This window comes from Phyllobates terribilis, unplaced genomic scaffold, assembly GCF_046119375.1.
Source record: "Phyllobates terribilis strain yellow unplaced genomic scaffold, ASM4611937v1 Scaffold_5__5_contigs__length_657084704, whole genome shotgun sequence".
NCBI classification, from domain to species: Eukaryota; Metazoa; Chordata; class Amphibia; order Anura; family Dendrobatidae; genus Phyllobates; species Phyllobates terribilis.
This window is the reverse complement of record NW_027362765.1, coordinates 634,534,959-634,555,213: the sequence shown is the minus strand read 5'-3', so window position 1 is coordinate 634,555,213 and position 20,255 is coordinate 634,534,959.

Sequence of the window (20,255 nt, the reverse complement as noted above, 5' to 3'; positions counted from 1 at the left end):
AGGATGAGTGACCCGTTCCCCATTGCCATGCCTCCCAAAAGTGAAATGATGATCTGATGTCGGACTGCAACCGGGTTAAGAGGGAGAGACTACCAAGCCATGGTAGAACCCGTGTACTCAGACAGCAGGCCCACCATTTTGACAGCCCGGGGGTTGGTTGATGTCCGCCATGGAAGGGTGCCCGTCCGGATCTTAAACATTGGGGAAAGGGAAGTACAATTGCCCCGGTACGCTACACTAGCCAAATTGTATACTGTTGAACATAATGCTGTAAGGGCCATGGAACCCTTGCCTCCATCTCCCCAGGCGGAGGGTAAAGGCTCCCAGAAACCCAAGGAGGACTGGTGCCAGAAACTCCACGTGGGTGCTGACTCCACTCCCTTGCACCAAAAACAAGGAGTCTACCAGGTGGTTCAGGAGTACGAGAGAATCTTTAGTAAGCACCCGCTAGACTTCGGCAGGGTGAAAGGGGTAGAACACCACATCCTCACGGGGAGCCACCCACCAATAAAAGAGAGACACAGACCAGTACCCCCTGCACATTATCAGAATGCAAAGGGCATACTGAGAGAAATGAAAGAAGCTGGGGTCATTAGAGATAGCTGTAGCCCCTGGGCAGCTCCCTTAGTTTTGGTAAAAAAGAAAGACGGTACCATGAGAATGTGCGTGGACTATAGAAAGGTCAATCGTATCACCCATAAAGACGCGTACCCGTTACCTAGGATAGAGGAGTCTTTAGCCGCACTAAAATCAGCTAACTTCTTCTCTACTTTGGATCTTACTAGCGGGTACTGGAAGGTTCCTGTGGCAGAGGCTGACAAGGAGAAGACCGCCTTCACCACCCAGATGGGACTCAGTGAATTCAACTGTATGCCGTTCAGGCTCTGCAACGCACCAGGGACCTTCCAGAGACTGATGGAATGCTGCCTAGGACATAGGAATTCTGAAACAGTCCTACTCTACCTGGACGATGTTATTGTCTATTCGAAGACTTACGAGGACCATCTGAAGCACCTGGCCGAGGTGTTCGAGGCCCTGGCAGGCTTTGGCATGAAAGTGAAACCCTCCAAGTGCCATCTGTTAAAGCCGAAGGTACAGTACCTGGGACATGTGGTGAGTGCAGAAGGAGTAGCCCCCGACCCTGACAAAATCACGGCAATAAAGAACTGGCCCAGCCCCTCTAGCATAAAAGAAGTGAGGCAGTTCCTCGGGTTGGTAGGCTACTACCGAAGGTTCATCCCCGGGTTCACCAAGATGGCAGCCCCTATGCAGGACCTCCTTTTAGGACAATCTAAGACCAGAAGCCAAAAGCCACCCTTCAAGTGGGGCAAGCCGGAAGAGGAGTTCTTCTGCCAGCTGAAGATGACCCTCACGGGGGATGAGATCCTGGCCTACCCCGATTATGGCCAGCCTTTTATTCTCCACACAGACGCCAGTAATGTGGGGCTGGGAGCCGTACTGTCACAGAACCAACAGGGCAGAGAAAGGGTGATCGCGTACGCCAGCCGGAAGCTGAGGCCCACCGAGAGAAACCCGGAGAATTACAGCTCCTTTAAGCTGGAGTTCTTGGCAGTGGTGTAGGTTGTAACGGAATGTTTCAAGCATTACCTGGTCTCTGCGAAGTTCACTGTGTACACGGACAACAATCCATTGACGCATCTGGACAATGCGAGACTTAGTGCCCTAGAGCAGCGGTTGATGGCCCGGCTAGCAAACTATGACTTCACCATCAAGTACCGGGCAGGCCGAGCCAATGCCAATGCAGATGCCCTATCGAGAATGCCCCACTTGCCCGATGAGGGAGAAGATCCAAACGAGCTGGAGGAAATAGAGCTCCCTGCATTCCACCGGTATGGGGCCACTCAGTACTCCCACCGTGTAAGAGACAAAGACTCGACCACCGTCATGTTCAATCCCTTACCTCACCATGGCTGGGCTGAAGCGCAGGATAGTGACCCTGCAGTTCGCTTGGTGAAGGAAATGCTGACTCAGGCAGATACCTATCCCGATCCGGATGCCCCTGAGGAAGCTAAGCAGCTGTGGAAGGAGAAGAGCAGACTATTTCTCTACGAAGGTAAACTGTGCAGAAGGCTTGTCAACCACCGGACACACGAGTTAACCTGGCAAGTAGTAGTTCCCAGGCGAGATGCGGCTATGGTCCTGGAGGCCTACCATGATGGAGCAGGACACTTTGGGTGGAAGAAACTGGAGTTCCTGTTACGGGAGCAGTTCTTCTGGATAGGAATGAGAGGGGCCATAGAAAGATGGTGCAGAGATTGCGGCCCATGTAACCTCAGAAGGAAGGACCATGCCAGCCAGAAGACTCCATTGAGGCCCATCATTACCAGGCAGCCTCTGGAGCTGGTAGCGCTAGACCATGTGAAGTTGGCTAAAAGCCGGTCCGGCTACATCTATGCCCTCACGATTGTGGACCATTACTCCCGGTTCCTGGTGGTGGTTCCTGTTAAAGACTTGACAGCCCAAACAGTGGCCAGAGCCTTCCAACAACACTTCTGCCGTCCACACGGGTATCCGGAGCAGGTCTTGACAGATCAAAGTCCAGCGTTTAAAGCTGAAGTCTTCCAGGAGTTCTGCAACCTCTACGGCTGTAAGAAGATTTGGACAACGCCTTACCACCCACAAACCAACGGGCTGTGTGAGAAAATGAATAATATGGTCATTGATCTCCTCAAGATGTTGCCCCTGGAAGAACGCAGCCTGTGGCCGGAGAAGCTGCCAGACCTGATAGACTTATACAACCATATCCCGGTGAATGCTACAAATTGCACCCCGGCTTACCTGATGCGAGCAAGACAAGGTAAGCTGCCGATAGACCTGGAGATGGGAGTCCTGACACCCCAGGACACCTCCCCAGATGCGGACTGGGATACGGAACGGCGGCTACAGTACAAGAAGGTACAGGAGAGTGTGGAGAGGAGTCTGGCTCAAGCGAGAGAAAAGCAAGAGAGGCTCTTCAACCAACACGCCCCTGCTGGTCCCCTGGAACCTGGTGAGCAGGTCCTGAAGCGGAAGAGAAAGCTTCACAAGCTGGATGACCAGTGGGAGAGAGACCCGTACACAGTACTGCCGTCCAACCACGACAACCCGAAAGTATGTGTAATTACCAAGGATGGAGGAGAAACCACTAGCACCGTCTCCAGAGACTACCTAAAACGGTGCCCCGAGCAACTACAGAGTGCAGTAGAAGATCAAGATGACCTTGAACCCGCAGAGGACAAGGAAGAAATGATCAGCACAGTTCTTGGAGAGTTTCCCCGGTCCTGGACTCGGATAAACGACACGATAGTGGTACCCGTCCTACACTTCCTTCAACCAACCCAGCAGGAACCTACAGGAGAGAAGGAAGAACAAGAGGAACAAGCAGCCCCGGAGGCAGAAGAACCCATGCCAGCAGCCCAGGAGAGTCAACCCTCTGCTGACAGTGAGCCTGCCATGCCTGCGGTAAACCAAAGGACCCGCAGACAGCTGCCTGCCCTGCCTGTAAACCCAGCTAGTAGCTGTACCCTAAATGCTAGTGGGGAAAGCCAGGTTAGACCACCACCAGACAGTGGGTTACGCAGGTCAACCCGGAGCACTAGGGGTCAAATACCAGCTCGCTGGAAGATATAAATGCTGTATATTGCAAATGTTTTATGTTTGTTACCTGGTTATTAATAATGTTTTTCCAGTTTTCCTAGTACGATGGACTGACAGGTCATGGACACTGAATGGCCGGAACTGTCTTGTAGATAGTTGCACTTGGTGCCCTCTTGCGAAGATGGCCACAGAAGAAAAACCTGTCTGGCGTGGCTCCCTTGTGGTCCAAAGTAGGTAGCTCAGCCTTGTCACCACGTCCAAGGCCAGGAACTTGGGGTTTATGGAGACAGGTCCCCGCACCGTTCAAGACTTCACCTAGTTGGGTGACATGGACACCCGGTCACGGAAGCGCCGTGACCTTAAGGACAAAATGTACTTGTATATAAGTTATGTTATCAGTTATACCCTGTATTTGTGTTTCCTGTTTAGTCCGGAGTACTAAATTTTACTAGGGGGGACTGTGTCACCCCAGGCCTGGATGCCACAAACAATAATCTGTATCTGAGTGCAGGAGGGAGGTTCCCTGGTTAGGGACCATTAGCATGCAGCACCTCCTGTCCCAGGCCAGTAGGGGGAGCTGGCTGCCCTACAAAAGCTGGAACTGGGGCAGGGTTAGAGAGACCAGAACCCACTTCTGAAGTGACCAGAAGGGTTCTCAGAGAAGAGGGACAGGTCAGCAACAGCTGAGGAGTCCGTGAGGCAGAGGAGAAACTGCAAGCCAGGGACAGAGGCGACGAGAGCCTGTCCTGGCTGAGAGAACCATTCTAACCAAACATTGGGGTCCGAGGCTGTCAGAGTTATAAGCCCAGCAGCAGAGAAACAACCCGCGAGGGATTTCAGGTCCCTTGGCCTAAGAAGCCTGGAGGCTCCGCCACACAGAGGGACCAGTACAGCGAGGAGAAAGCAAAAGGTACCCAAGGCCTGAGTCGCAAGCCATACAGGCGAGAAGTACACGGCCAGCTCAGGGACGTGGGCTATTACACCACGAAGAGGGGGATAGTCAGAAAGAGCATAGAGAGAATGGTAGGCCTACACACTCACCCTGACCAGTGGGGCTCGCCCGAATGCTCTCAGACACCCAGGCCCATTCCTAACCGGTACTACTGTTGGGTCATTAATAATTCCTACAATAAAGACCCTGGACTGTTTGAAGCGGACTCTGAACTCTTACTATTGCGGCCTGCACTATCACCCCCAGCATCCACCTACACTGCCCTGAGGCTACACTCTTCCCGTGGGGAGTTATCCTACCCCTGTGCTGCACACCAACACCAGCCTCAGCGGTCTGCCTCGCAGCAGCGGTTATCCCTGACCGCAATCCACGGGTGGCGTAGTCGGATATTCACAAATCAATAAATAGACTGCCACAACATTGGTCTGACCGCCCTGAGCCACGGGATGCCACTACTACCCACATCAGCACCGTACACCAGAAGGCCTGGTTCCGGGTACCCCACGGCCCAGGGGGCGAGTCATACACTGGATAGCATTGTCAATAATGGAGCTCATTTCCTAATGGGAATTGCACTAGGCAGAAATGTTAAGTAAAAAGAAATGTAAAGAATTAATAAAATACAGACAGCAATTCAGTCCAAACTCTTCCCTTCCAAACTCCCTGAATCCAAAGTCACTGAATCACAAGTCACACTTACTTCCATTTACACTTACTCTCCAGTCACACTCAGCTCGTTCACACTCGCTAAGGAAGAAGATTTAAAGAGTTTTTTTTGTTTTTGTTTTTTCCCCTTTAACAGCAATCCAACCTGCAGCTCAATTCACTTCCAAATGACTGGATGCCCCAACCAGCTGCCCCTTATAAACCCTTAATTATGACCCCTCACCCTTAATTAACCCCTTGTGAGTATAACTACATCTCAGGATTTAAGTGCAATGTAGTTAACCCTTAAACACACAGGTAGTAAAATAAGAGACTGTAAATGACAACATCCAGGTCATCACCGGGACAGAAGGAAGTTACTTTGATCATGTGCAGTGAGCGATCACAGTAACTTCTCCCTGTGCAGCCCTGACAGGCTGTGCAGAACAGGGATGCTGCTACATTCCTATGCTATACAGGCGATCAGACTGCAAAAAGTGAAAGTCCCATCGTGGGACAATGTGTAAAAGTAAGAAAAGTGTCAGAAAGTGAAAAAAAAAATTGTAAAAATATAAAAAAATAAAAAAAATTATCCCAAAAAATAAAAAAATACTGTACCCATAAATAAATGTTTTTATGGAAAAAAAACAATAAAAAGTACACATATTTGGTATCGCCGCGTCCGAAACGACCTGACCTATAAAACTGTCTACCACTTTAGTGAACACGGTAAAAAAATTCAAAATAAAAAAATAAGCAAAAAACAATGCTTTATCATTCAAACAAAAAATGGAATAAGGCTAAGTGCCCACGTTGCGGAACTGAAGCATATTTTTTACGCTTCTCCCTGGCGGGAAAATCGCATGCGGATTTTACATGCGGTTTTCCAGCCAGGTAGAAGCGTTTGTGAGGCGTCTTTGCACCGTCTTTGCATGCATTTCCGCATGCGGGTTATCAAGCACTTCTCCAAGTGATTTAAGCATCACTTGTAAAAGTGCTTGACAACTTGTTCACACTATATAAATCCATGCAACCGGCATGGATTTATATAGTGTTACCAAGTAATAGTTAAAAAAAAAGAATCAGAATGGTAAAAAATAAAAAAATAAAGTTTATACTCACTTTCCGATGCATTCTCTGCCCCGTCCGGAGTCTTGAGCGGCTCACGCTGTTGTGTGCAGGACCTGCGGTGACGTCATTGAGTCATGTGATGGGTCACATGACTCAATGACGTGGCAAGTCCTTCACACAACAGCGCGACGGCGGGAAAACACCGGGAAGACATCAGAAGTATAAACTTTATTTTTTCTTTTTTTTACAGGTTCTTTGGTACCCAGGTCTGGATGAGAGTCTCCTCTCATCCAGACTTGAGTACCATCCGCACATGGATTCCGCTGCGCTTCCGCAAAATTAATGAACATGCTGCGGATTTTTGACTGCAGCATATACGCTGCGGAAAAATCCGCAACATGGGCATTGACATTGCGGAATGCCATTGGGGACCATGGGGTGCGGATATACATGCGTTTTACAAGCGTTTACGCTGCGGAAATTCCGGAGCACATACGCTTGTAATACGCAACGTGGGCACGCAGCCTCAAACGCGATCAAAAAGACAAAAATGTAAATAAAAATGGTACCACTGAAAACGTCATCTTGTCCCGCAAAAAACAAGCTGCCATACAGCTCCATCAGCCAAAAAATAAAAAAGTTATAGCTCACAGAATGAAGCTATACAAAAAATTATTTTTTCTATAAAATACTTTTTATTGTGTAAAAGCGCCAAAACATAAAAAAAATATAAATGTGGTACCGCTGTAAACTTACTGACCCGAAGAATAAAGCTGCATTATCAATTCTACTACATGTGAATTGTTGTTTTTTGTTTATTCTGCCTCCCAAAAATCGTAGTAGAAAGCGATCAAAAAATGTCAAGTTCCCGAAAATGGTACCAATAAAAACAACAACCTGTCTCGCAAAAAACATGCCATCACTTGATTCTGTCAACCGAAATATGGAAAAATTATAGCTCTCAAATCATGGCGATGCAAAAACTAGTCTTTGCAAAAAAATGTTTTTTTAGTGTGTGACAGCTGTCAGTCATAAAAACCCGATACCAATCTGGTATCGCTGTAATCACACCGACCCGAAGAATAAAGTTGTCTAATCACTTATACTGCATGAGGAGTGGTGTAAAAAATATATTCTAGGGTTAGGGTTGTGTTAGGGTTAGGGTTAGGGTTGTGCTAAGGTTAGGGTTGTACTAGGGTTAGGGTTGTACTAGGGTTAGGGTTGTGATAGGGTTAGGGTTGTGATAGGGTTAGGGCTGTGCTAGGGTTTGGGTTGGGCTAGGGTTAGGGTTGTGCTTGGGTTAGCGTTGGGCTAGGGTTAGGGTTGGGCTAGGGTTAGGGTTGGGCTAGGGATAGGGTTGGGCTAGGGTTAGGGTTGGGCTAGGGTTAGGGTTGGGCTAGGGTTAGGGTTGGACTAGGGTTAGGGTTGGGCTAAGGATAGGGTTGGGCTAGGGATAGGGTTGGGCTAGGGCTAGGGTTGAGCTAGAGTTAGGGTAGTGCTAGGGTTAGGGTTGTGCTAGGGATAGGGTTGTATTAGGGTTATGGTTGGGCTAGGGTTAGGGTTGTGCTATGGTTAGGGTTTGGGCTGTGCTAGGGTTAGAGTTGGGTTGTGCTAGGGTTTGGATTGGGCTAGGGTTGGGTTAGGGTTAGGGTTGTGCTAGGGTTAGGGTTGTGCTAGGGTCAGGGTTTTGGGTTGGGCTAGGGTTAGGGTTGGGCTGGGGTTAGGGTTGTGCTAGGGTTATGGTTTTGCTAGGGTAAGGGTTGGGCTAGGGTTAGGGTTGGTCTAGGTTTAGGGTTGGGCTAGAGGTTGTATTAGGGTTGGGGTTAGGGTTGTGTTAGGGTTGGGATTTTTTCAAAAGTAAAGAAAAAAAAATTGACAACGATATGGCGACAAGTGTCAAGCGCAAGTGCTCGCTACTTGAGTTTGCATCGGGTGCTCGGGTATGTACAGAGTATCACGGGTGCTCGAGTGACATGCGCATGGTTTTTTTGGGGTGTCTAACAACCGTGAAACATGTGGGCATGGACTTGAACATATCAATTGAGCACCCGCGATACTTGGTGCATACCCGACTATCCGATGCAAACTCAAGTAGCGAGCACTTGGGCTCAGGACTAATGACAACTTATTCAATATGATGACCTCTGGGTTCAAAATGTTTGCTATACCCCTTGATAAAATCCTTGAAGGATGTAGTTTCCAAAATGGTGTCACTTGTGGGGGGTTTCCACTGTTTAGGCACATCAGGAGCTCTCCAAACGCGACATGGTGTCCGCTAATTATTCAAGCAAATTTTACATTCAAAAAGTCAAATAGCGCTCCTTCCCTTACGAACCCTGCCGTGCGCCCAAACAGTGGTTTTCCCCCACATATGGGGTATCGGCTTACTCAGGAGAAATTGCACAACAATTTGCATGGTGCCATTTCTCCTGTTACCCTTATGAAAATGCAAAATTGGAGGTTGAAAAACATTTTTGTGGGAAAAAATGTGAAAATTTTATTTTTATGGCTCAATGTTCTAAACTTCTGTGAAACATCTGGGAGTTCAAGGTGCTCACCACACACCTAGATAAATTCCCTGAGGGGCCTAGTTTCCAAAATGGTGTCACTTGTCGGGGGTTTCCACTGTTTAGGCACATCAGGGGCTCCCCAAACGCAACATGGCATCCGCTAATTATTTAAGCAAATTTTACATTCAAAAAGTCAAATGGCGCTCCTTCCCTTCCGAACCCTGCCGTGTGCCCAAACAGTGTTTTTTGCGTGTTCAAGGGAAATTTCACAACAAATTTTAGGGTCCATTTTTTCCTGATACCCTTGCGAAAATAAAAAAAATGGGGTCTCAAGTAACATTTTTGTGAAAAAAGTTAAATGTCAATTTTTTTCTTCCACATTCCAAAAATTTATGTGAAGCACCTGAAGGGTTAATAAACTTCTTAAATGTGGTTTTGAGCACCTTGAGGGGGCAGTTTTTAGAATGGTGTCACTTTTCGGTATTTTCTGACATAAAGGCCCCTTAAAGTCACTTCAAATGTGATTTGGTCCCAAAAAAAATGGTTTTGTAAATTTTGTTGGAAAAATGAGAAATCGCTGGTCAACTTTTAACTCTTATAACTTCCTAACAAAAAAAAAAATTTGGTTCCAAAATTGTGTTAATGTAAAGTAGACATGTGGAAATGTTATTTATTAACTTTTGTGTGACATATCTCTCTGATTTCGCCAAATTTTTGATTTTTTTTCACAAATAAACGCAAGACATAACAAAGAAATTTTACCACTATCATGAAGTCATATGTCACGAAAGAACAATCTCCAACTTCCAGAGTTATTACCTCATAAAATCACAGTAGTCAGAATTATAAAAATTGACCCGGTCATTAACAAGCAAACCACCCACGGGGGTAAAGGGGTTAATAACAGTTTATTATTTAGTAATTTGTTTTTTTTTTTATTTGTTCAAGTTGAACAAAAATTGTCTTGGTTACCAAAGGTGCAAAATGCCATGAAACTCCTGGTACTAAAACCGTAAGAGTAGGTCTGACAGCTTTCATACTGAAGTGCACAGAAGGAAGGAAAGGTGAAGTCTAAATTTGTATCCCAAAACCATTGCTGTAAATTGGGTGCTTGTCCCAATGCAGGTTTGTATTAATTAATATTCTCTAAGAAAATTGTAAATCATAAATTCCGAAAGCTCTATGAAAATTGAAATCCATTATATGATGCATTGTAAAAATTACAAGATATGATAAAAAGAAGTTTCCTTAGATGATATGTAGAAGTCTACTGACTCATGGAAAATGCTATGTGCAAATTGCACAATAGGTAATCTTTGCAATCCACACCTCAAATGTAGCAGAAATCATAGATTATTTTATACGTAACACGTATTTTCCAGATTACATGAATTCTAAATGAGTAAACACAAGTAGGCAATGCTAGCCTTGAGATTAGTGTGATGTGGGGTCATTAATCCAAAGGATATCTACTAAGTACATGGAAATCCCTAGTGATAAAAGCAACTGAACTTTGTACGAGATGGAATTCCACATATAAGTTTTAGCTTAAAGTAGGTGGCGCTATAGAGTTCAAGTCCTCTTTTTATCTGAAGAGGCAATTTGCAGCTTAGAGTAGCACTCTCACCAAGTTTTTTATTTATTGAATGTGTGTACATGCATGTGATGTAATGTGAGTATATTAATATACTAGCAGCCCGAGTTCTGAAACAAATACGTTTCGGAAGCTAGAAAAGTATGCTCTACATAATAAGGGCAAATAGGTGCACAGTGAAGGAAATAATTATTTGATCCCTTGCTGTTTTTGTAAGTTTGTCCACTGACAAAGACATGAACAGTCTATAATTTTAAGGGTCGGGTAATATTAACATTGAGAGATAGAATATCCCCCAAAAAATCAAGAAAATCACATAAATTAGATAAATGTATTTGCAATTTGCAGTGAGAAATAAGTATTTTATTCCTCTGGCAAACAACACTTAATACTTGGGGCCAAAACCCTTGTTGGCAAGCACAGCAGTCAAACATTGTTTGTAATTGATGATGAGGGTTGCGCACATGTCAGTAGGAATTTTGGTCCACTCCTCTTTGCAGATCATCTCTAAATCATTCAGATTTTGAGGCTGTCGCTTGGCAACTTGGAGCTTCAACTCCCTCCATAAGTTTTATGGGATTAAGGTCTGGAGACTGGCTAGGCCACTCCATGACTTTAATGTGTTTCTTTTTGAGCTACTCCTTTGTTGCCTTGCCTGTGTGTTTTTGGTCATTGTCTTGCTGGAAGACCCAGCCACGACCCAAGGAGGTTATCACTCAGTTAAATGGCTCCATCCATTCTCCCATTGATGCGGTGAAGTAGTCCTGTGCCCTTAGCAGAGAATAACTCCCAAAACATAATGTTTCCACCTCCATGCTTGACAGTGGGGATGGTGTTCTTTGGGTCATAGGCAGCATTTCTCTTCCTCCAAACACGGCGAGTTGATTTAATGCCAAAGAGCTCAGTTTTTGTCACATCTGACCACAGCACCTTCTCCCAATAACTCACAGAATCATCCAGGTGTTCATTGGCAAACTTCAGACGGGTCTGCACATGTGCTTTCTTGAGCACGGGGACCTTGCGGGCACTGCAGGATTTTAAACCTTTAAGGCGTAATGTGTTACTAATGGTTTTCTTGGTGACTGTGGTCCCAGCTGCTTTGCGATCATTAACAAGTTCCAACCGTGTAGTTTTTGGCTGATCTCTCACCTTCCTCATGATCAAGGATACTCCACGAGGTTCGATTTTGCATGGTGCCCCAGATCGACATCGATTGTCATTTTGTATCTCTTCCATTTTCTTACTATTGCACCAACAGTTGCCTCCTTCTCACCCAGCATCTTACCAAAGGTTCTGTAGCCCATTCCAGCTTTGTGCAGGTCTATGATCTTGTCTCTGACATCCTTAGAAAGCTCTTTAGTCTTGCCCATGTTGTAAAGGATAGAGTTTGACTGATTAATTGAGTCTGTGGTCAGGAGTCTTTTATACAGGTGACTATGTAAGACAGCTGTCTTTAATGCAGGTAACGAGTTGATTAGGAGCGTCTAACTGGTTTGTAGGAGCCAGAACCACAAATAATGGTTTGTAGGGGATCAAATACTTATTTCTCACTGCAAAATGCAAATAAATTTATCTAATTTATTCAATGTGATTTTCTTGATTTTTTTTTTTTGGATATTCTGTCTCTCAATGTTAAAATTAACCTACCCTTAAAATTAAAGACTGTTCATTTCTTTTTCAGTGGGAGAATTTACAAAAACAGCAAGGGATTAGTGTTGAGCGAGCACTAAAATGCTCGGGTGCTCGAAGCTCGGGCCGAGCTCGCCGTGATACTTGGGTGCTCGACCCGAGCAACGAGCCCAATGTTAGTCTATGGGAGAACCGAGCATTTTTGCGGCGGCACCCCCGGCAGTCTGTAGAAAGCCTAAAAAGTGCCCAAAACGATAGTGAGAGTGCTCAAATCACATGGGGACAGCATGGGGATCGCCCCAGGAAGCATTTCTGACCCCCAGGTCACTGCTGTCAACAACGTGGTCAGAGGTATTAAGCCACTTTTACGGGCTCACAGTAAAACATTCAAAAACTAAACTGAAAGTGCTTTCCTGTGAAATATGTTAAGGAACATCCTTTCCAGGGTAAAGACTTGTGTATAAGGTAAAATAAATAACCAAAAACAAAAACACTCCTCCACACCTTGGGCTATGTTCACAAGTAGCATTTTTTATGCGTTTTTGCACTTTTGTATTGCTTTCAACCGTGACAAATGCATTACAACCTTATCTGGCCATGTGCTGTGTGACACATGCATACAGTGCTGAAAAGACACGGGAACAGCATGGGGAAGACCACTGGAAGCATCTCTGACACCCAGATCACTGCCTAAAAGTGTGCCCATCAGAAGTCATCCTTGCCGCATCAGAATAATGCAGACTTGCAACTATCCCCGTGCAAGTCCTTGTCCCAGGGCAGTGTTCAATTGTACCTCCCCCATTCCTTGCAATGCAAGCGCAAGTATGCAGCCTGCCACCCACCCACCCCCAGGCTGCAATACCATACTGCTTGCTTGCACTTGAAATTGGGCCTTTTAGGCATGTGGAGGCGGAATCTGGCCACCACATCATGGCTGCGTCGGCGGCCTGGTATCCATACTCGGTTCCCAGCCGCCCTGCGGCTAGGTGCCCAAACACGGTCCCCAGCCGCCTGGGGGAGGCCGGGTGTCCATAAACCGTCCCCAGCTGCACCTATTTGTCCCGGTGCTCCTTATACACAAGCGCGCATACCAAAACATTACCGTCCCCTCCCCAGTGCATTTAGTGGGAAGGACAGCCTAACCACAAACAGGTGGACAAGTGAATGTGGCCAGGGATGGTCCATCTCACTGACGCCTTCACACTGGGTTAATATTGTGGAAGCTGGGACACAGTTGGACACTGGGATGCAACACGTCCTCCAGACATAGAGGATTGCGGGTCCTGGGTCAATCAGGCTTCAACAAAAAGTTCAGAAGGTAGACAGCAGCAGTGGTTGGCCTCCTACACAACGAAAAAATTATTCATGATCATGAGGCCATCCATCTCCTTAGCTTTCTGTTCCTTGGAATGCAAGCGCATGTATGTAGTAGCGGCTAGACCTGAGGTGGTCAGCATTTTGGCGCATATCCTACCTCCTCCGAGGACTGCGGGATGTTTTCCTGCTACTATCCCAGTTCTATGACTCCCATTAAAACAAAGCTTCAGGTGATGAATGATTCATGAGGTGGTGGCAAAGGAGAAAGAGCAGGAGGAACAGAAACCATTCATATCAATATCAGGCCAGTCAACCACACATGTCTTGTAGGATATGTTTCTGGACCAAAAGGAGCGGTTCGGCTACACAGTTATAGGGAATACAGTGAGTGCAATGCCTACCAAAAATTTCGAGGCACTCCAATGCCCCTTGGAAGTAACATGGAGGTCAGAGGGCCTTAACTAAACCATTTTTTCCATTTATAGCAACTGGGTCTCCTGTGCACTGTTGGCCTAAGCAGTGAATGGAAGGCTTTCCAAAAATGATGAGGAACTGCAATGCCCCTTGAAATAGACGTGAATTACAGCGTACTAAAAACCTTCTACCCATTATTGGGGAGTGGGTCTCCCTTAGTGTTCGCCTATGCATTGAAAAGCAAAAGCTGACTAAAATTAGGAGGAAATGCAATGCCCGTTGGAAGAGTCATGGAGGTTAGAGGTAATTAAAAACAACATTTCAATGCCCCTTGGAAGAGACGTGGAGGTCACAGTAGCTTAACAAGATGGTTTTAATGCCCCTTGGAAGAGACGTGGAGGTCCCAGTGGAATAAAAAGACAATATCAATGCCCCTTGGAAGAGTGGTGGAGGTCCCAGTGGAAAAAAAAGACAATATCAATGCCCCTTGGAAGAGTGGTGGAGGTTACAGTGGAATAAAAAGACAATATCAATGCCCCTTGGAAGAGACATGGAGGTCACAGTAGCTTAACAAGACGGTGTTAATGCCCCTTGGAAGAGACGTGGAGGTCACAGTAGCTTAACAAGATGGTTTTAATTTCCCTTGGAATAGACGTGGAGGTTACAGTAGCTTAACAAGAGGGTTTTAATGCCCACTAGAAGAGACGTGGAGTTTAGAGTGGTTTAACAAGACGGTTTTAATGCCACTTGGAAGAGACGGGGAGGTCACAGTAGCTTAACAAGACAGTTTTAATGCCCCTTGGAAGAGACGTGGAGGTCAAAGTAGCTTAACAAGAAGGTTTTAATGCCCCTTGGAATAGACGTGGACTTCAGAGTGGTTTAACAAGACGGTTTTAATGCCCATTGGAAGAGATGTGGAGGTCACAGTAGCTTAACAAGATGATTTTAATGCCCCTTGGAAGAGATGTGGAGTTCAGAGTGGCTTAACAAGACGGTTTTAATGCCCCTTGGAAGAGACGTGGAGGTCACAGTAGCTTAACAAGATGGTTTTAATGCCCCTTGGAAGATACGTGGCGTTCAGAGTGGTTTAACAAGACGGTTTTAATGACCCTTGGAAGAGACGTGGAGGTCCCAGTGGAATAAAAAGACAATATCAATGCCCCTTGGAAGAGTGGTGGAGGTCCCAGTGGAATAAAAAGACAATATCAATGCCCCTTGGAAGAGACGTGGAGGTCAAAGTAGCTTAACAAGACGGTTTTAATGCCCCTTGGAAGAGACGTGGAGGTCAAAGTAGCTTAACAAGACGGTTTTAATACCCCTTGGAAGAAACGTGGAGGTCACAGTAGCTTAACAAGACGGTTTTAATGCCCCTTGGAAGAGACGTGGAGTTCAGAGTGGTTTAACAAGATGGTTTTAATGCCCCTTGGAAGAGACGTGGAGGTCCCAGTGGAATAAAAAGACAATATCAATGCCCCTTGGAAGAGTGGTGGAGGTCCCAGTGGAATAAAAAGACAATATCAATGCCCCTTGGAAGAGACGTGGAGGTCAAAGTAGCTTAACAAGACGGTTTTAATGCCCCTTGGAAGAGACGTGGAGGTCAAAGTAGCTTAACAAGACGGTTTTAATACCCCTTGGAAGAAACGTGGAGGTCACAGTAGCTTAACAAGACGGTTTTAATGCCCCTTGGAAGAGACGTGGAGTTCAGAGTGGTTTAACAAGATGGTTTTAATGCCCCTTGGAAGAGACGTGGAGGTCCCAGTGGAATAAAAAGACAATATCAATGCCCCTTGGAAGAGACGTGGAGGTCACAGTAGCTTAACAAGGCGGTTTTAATGCCACTTGGAAGATACGTGGAGGTCACAGTAACTTAACATGACGGTTTTAATGCCCCTTGGAAGAGACGTTGAGGTCACAGTAGCTTAACAAGACGGTTTTAATGCCCCTTGGAAGAGACGTGGAGTTCAGAGTGGTTAAACAAGATGGTTTTAATGCCCCTTGGAAGAGATGTGGAGGTCCCAGTGGAATAAAAAGACAATATCAATGCCCCTTGGAAGAGTGGTGGAGGTCCCAGTGGAATAAAAAGACAATATCAATGCCCCTTGGAAGAGTGGTGGAGGTCACAGTGGAATAAAAAGACAATATCAATGCCCCTTGGAAGAGATGTGGAGGTCACAGTAGCTTAACAAGACGGTTTTAATGCCCCTTGGAAGAGACGTGGAGGTCACAGTAGCTTAACAAGACGGTTTTATTGCGCCTTGGAAGAGACGTGGAGGTTAGAGTGGTTTAAAAAGATTGTTTTAATGCCCCTTGGAAGAGACGTGGAGGTCACAGTAGCTTAACAAGACGGTTTTAATGGCCCTTAGAAGAGACGTGGAGGTCCCAGTGGAATAAAAAGACAATATCAATGCCCCTTGAAAGAGTGGTGGAGGTCCCAGTGGAATAAAAAGACAATATCAATGCCCCTTGGAAGAGACGTGGAGGCCACAATAGCTTAACAAGACAGTTTTAATGCCCCCTGGAAGAGACGTGGAGGTCACAGTAGCTTAACAAGACGGTTTTAATGCCCCTTGGAAGAGATGTGGAGTTCAGTGTGGTTTAACAAGACTGTTTTAATGCCCCTTGGAAGAGACATGGAGGTCACAGTAGTTTAACAAGATGGTTTTAATGCCCCGTGGAAGAGATGTGGAGTTCAGAGTGGTTTAACAAGACGGTTTTAATGCCCCTTGGAAGAGACGTGGAGTTCAGAGTGGTTTAACAAAACGGTTTTAATGCCCCTTGGAAGAGACGTGGAGGTCCCAGTGGAATAAAAAGACAATATCAATGCCCCTTGGAAGAGACGTGGAGGTCACAGTAGCTTAACAAGGCGGTTTTAATGCCACTTGGAAGATACGTGGAGGTCACAGTAACTTAACATGACGGTTTTAATGCCCCTTGGAAGAGACGTTGAGGTCACAGTAGCTTAACAAGACGGTTTTAATGCCCCTTGGAAGAGACGTGGAGTTCAGAGTGGATAAACAAGATGGTTTTAATGCCCCTTGGAAGAGACGTGGAGTTCAGAGTGGTTTAACAAAACGGTTTTAATGCCCCTTGGAAGAGTGGTGGAGGTCGCAGTGGAATAAAAAGACAATATCAATGACCCATGGAAGAGACAAGGAGGTCACAGTAGCTTAACAAGACCATTTTAATGCCCCCTACTAGAGCCATGCAGTACAGCATATTAAAAACATTATTCCCATTATTGGGGAGTGGGTCTCTCATAGTCTTTGCCTATGCCTTCCATGCAAATCTGCCAAAAATTAGGATGGAAGAACTTGCAATGCCCCTTACAAGAGCCATGCAGTACAGCATATTAAAAACATTATTCCCATTATTGGGGAGTGGGTCTCCCATAGTCTTTTCCTATGCCTTCCAAGCAAAAGCTGCCAAAAATTAGGACGGAGGAACTTGCAGTGCGCCTTACAAGAGCCATGCAGTACAGCATATTAAAAACATTATTCGCATTATTGGGGAGTGGGTCTGCCATAGTCTTTGCCTATGCCTTCCAAGCAAAAGCTGCCAAAAATTAGTATGGAGGAACTTGCAATGCCCCTTACAAGAGCCATGCAGTACAGCATATTAAAAACATTATTCCCATTATTGGGGAGTGGGTCTCCCACAGTCTTTGCCTATGCCTTCCAAGCAAAAGCTGCTAAAAATTAGGATGAAGGAACTTGCAATGCTGGCAACACGGACCACGGTCACCCTGGTGGTATAGTAGTGGTGGAGGCTAAGGATAAGGAGAAGAGCAAAAAACAGCCGAAATGAGGAAGCGTATACCCATGTGTGGGTGTGAAGCGGTGCATGGGAATACACCTCCAGAAATAACACAGTGGATTTGACTTTATGTTACTCTGCTGTCATTTGGTGGTGATGAGAAGTCTGGCCCAATCCAGTGTTAGAACTCTCCTGTTAGGTTTTTTCTATTTTGCTGGTCACATGACCTTTTTGCCTATTTAATCCTGCTCCGCCCTTCTGGCCATGCTGGACTTCATTGTAATTTCTACTCTTCAGCTAGCCAGGTGCTTTGTAACCTTTCTCAGTCAGTTTAGCTAGGTCTTTTGACCTTTATGTTCTATGTTGTGTGTTTGTCTTTTTACTGCTACAATTTCTGCTAGGAGGTGTCCATCTTTCTCCCAGTCCCTAGTTCTTGTAGGGGTCCCTCCCTCACATCTATAGGTCTTCGTTCAGACTAGCTGAGGACTTTAGCGGGTCTGATCGCAGAATCAGGTTCCCCGTTACATCGTAGGGATCTAGCTTAGTTCTATTGTAGGGACAGATCTCCTGTCTTTCCTTAGTGCTTGTAGCCTATCATAACAGTAAGTCCAGCCCAAAAATATCTCTAAGGAAAGACCTCCAGTTTCCATCATGGTGTCGGTTCAGGATTTGGCTCAACGCCTGCAGGGACTCTCTCTGGAGGTGGTTGAGCTCCAACAACACGTGAGTAGCTGTTCTGGAGCGCATTTTGTGGAGCCAAAGGTACGATTGCCTGATTTATTTTTTGGTGAGCAACAAGATTTTTTTTCCTTTAAAAATGCTTGTTTATTGTTTTTTCGTTTGAGACCCAGATCCTCTGGTGATGAATCACAGCGCATAGGGTTCATAATGTCACTTTTACGCAAAGAACCTCAGGGATGGGCCTTTTCTCTCCAACCTAGTGATTTGTGCTTTAGATCAGTGGATAGTTTTTTTTCTGCTTTGGGGTTGTTGTATGATGATCCTGATCGTGTCTCATCAGCTGAGACGGAATTGAGACTTTTGAGACAGGGATCAGGTAATGTGGAAAATTATTGTACTCACTTCCGTCGGTGGTCTGCTCAGGTGGGGTGGAACGATTCAGATCTGAAAAGTTTGTTTCTTGCTGGGCTAGGTGAAAGGGTTAAGGATCTGCTTATTGCTTATCCTACACCTGGAAACTTGCAGGAGGCAATGCAATTAGCTATACGGGTGGACAGGAGACTGCGTGCAAGGATTAATGAGAGTAAATCCTTTGCCATGTCAGCTCCTAGTCTTGAGAGGGTCTGTACTGACATTGGAGAGCCGATTGAGATTGAGGCGCTATCACCCGCTCTCAGGAAAAAGACCGCAGGTTTTTTGAAGGTTTGTGCTTTTATTGCGAAAAATCTGACCATTTCATTAAGAACTGTGTGCTTCGTATGAACAAAGAAAAAAAAAAAAAGGTCAGTTACGCCCGTATAGCCTGTTTAAACACTAAGGGGGTATTTCTTTCTGCTACTACTGCAGCTCAGGAAGAATTAATTGAATTTAGGGCATTTGTGGATTGTGGTTCTACTCTGAATGTGATTGATGGGGGATTCTTGGAAAAACTTAAATTAAAACCCAAACCTTTGTCATCCCCTATTGCCGTGGTTTCTGTCGATGGCTCTCCCTTGAAATGTGTTACTCACAAGGTGAATTTGAATTTGTCCCTGGAGCGACTCTTCCTAAAAGTCGTTTATTTAATCTTACTATTCCTGAGAGAAAGGCTTTGGAGGAATACATACAGACGAGCTTGGCCGCCGGTCATATCAGACCCTCTAAGTCACCTGTGGCTGTTGGATTTTTTTTGGTAAAAAAAAGGACGGCGGTTTAGGTCCTTGTCTGGACTTTCGCGAGATTAATAAAATTACTGTACGTAATCCCTACCCACTGCTATTGATTCCTGATATGTTTAACCAGTTAGTGGGGGCCAAGTGGTTCTCTAAAATTGATCTCCGGGGGGCATACAATTTGTTGCGCATGAAGGAGGGTGATGAATGGAAGACTGCTTTTAACACTCCTGTGGGTCATTTTGAGAATCTGGTTATGCCTTTTAGTCTTACCAATGCACCAGCATTTTTTCAGAATCTTATTAATGACATCCTTAGACCTTTGATCGGCAAAAATGGGGTTGTGTATTTGGATGACATTTTGATTTATTCGCCTGATCTGGAGTCTCATTGGCGGAGCGTACTTGAGGTATTACAGTTATTAATTGACAATTCGCTTTTTGCTAAGCTAGAGAAATGTGAGTTCGCTGTACAGAGAATTAGTTTTTTGGGCTACATTATCTCCAGCGAGGGCTTTGAGATGGACCCGGTGAAAGTTCAAGCTGTGCAGGAATGGCCTAGGCCTATTGGTTTGAAATCGATACAGAGGTTTTTGGGTTTCGCCAATTATTACAGAAAATTCATTAAAAATTTTTCTATTATTGTTAAAGGAGAGGTTCAGCTCTGCCCCCATCCTTATGCAGCCTGATGTGACTAAGCCGTTTTTGGTTGAGGTTGATGCTTCTTCTGTGGGGGTCGGTGCAGTGTTGTCTCAGGAAAACAAGGATGGAGTACATCCCTGTGCCTTTTTTTCAAAAATTTTTTCTGAGACTGAACTTAATTACGATATTGGTAATCGGGAATTGCTGGCTATTAAACTCGCATTTGAACACTGGCGTCATCTCTTGGAAGGTGCTGAATTTCCCATTCAGGTTTTCACTGATCATAAAAATCTGATCTAT